The sequence below is a fragment of the Chrysochloris asiatica genome, unplaced genomic scaffold, assembly GCF_000296735.1.
Source record: "Chrysochloris asiatica unplaced genomic scaffold, ChrAsi1.0 scaffold00247, whole genome shotgun sequence".
NCBI classification, from domain to species: Eukaryota; Metazoa; Chordata; class Mammalia; order Afrosoricida; family Chrysochloridae; genus Chrysochloris; species Chrysochloris asiatica.
The window spans coordinates 3365538-3366528 of NW_006408765.1; the positions used below are offsets into that span (position 1 = coordinate 3365538).

Here is a 991-nt window from a genome sequence, read left to right on the forward strand (position 1 = left end):
AAAAAAACAACAGCAAAATAAGGCTACAGAAGTAGGTAAGTCATCAGAAGTAAAGAAATAATAAAGACTAGAGCAGAAATAAGTGAATTACAAAACAGAAAAACAATAGAAGAAATCAATTAGACAAGAAGTTGGTTCTTTGAAAATATCAATTGAAAAACTGATAAATTGAAAAACCACTGACAAATCTAACAAAAGACAAGGAGAAAATACAAATAGCATACATTAAAAAATACTATGGATGGGGCCCGTGGGAGGGTGATCTTTGTGTGGAACATGCCATGTAGCGTGGAGCCCCTCAGCTGCCCAGAATGGGTAAGCTTTCCCAATGTGGGTGATCTGGCACAGGGCTTCTTCTGTAGCTGAGTCAACGTGTTATAATCCCATATCATACCAACCTGGCTACTAGGATTCCCAGTAGAAAAGTGAAGTATTCGAGGCTCTCTTGCACACACGATGGCTGCATTGACCTACAGTTTAAGCAAAGTCTTCCTAAGATCCCTTATAAAGCTATTGCACTTGCTCCCATGCAGTTTTTGCTTGATGCTTTTCTGATTACCATAGGTTCCCTCCTGCTGACAAGCTATATCAGCAAAGAGGGGTGGCAGACCAGACCTTTCCTGTCCTGACCTTTGGTTTCCTGGTGTTACTGCCAGGATTCAATCACCTTCCTATCACCTACTATGCATACAAAGGCTACTGAAGATACTCCTATGATCACATTCAGGACTTTCATGACTAGCACCCACTTCATGTCAGAGCAGAGTCATAGGCGACAATGAACACAGTTTAAGACACTTGGCAGAAACTATAGCTAAAGGGCTCAGGGATTCTGTAGTTTGTAGATGTTTAATAAATCTATGGCCAAATTTTATGGGTTTATCCCAAAAGATGTTAACTGAGCTTACAGGTAACTAACTAGGACATGCTTTATTTTTCATCTCCTGGCCCTGACAAAAACCTCTGACAAGTGTTTCAACATGAATCTGTA

The 991-nt window shown here is 40.3% G+C and overlaps 1 pseudogene; it reads left to right on the forward strand.

Moving 5' to 3' along the window:
- LOC102819332 overlaps nt 1–742 on the forward strand; it is a 198452-nt pseudogene extending 197710 nt beyond the window's left edge.
- The last annotated feature ends 249 nt before the right edge of the window (nt 743–991 follow it).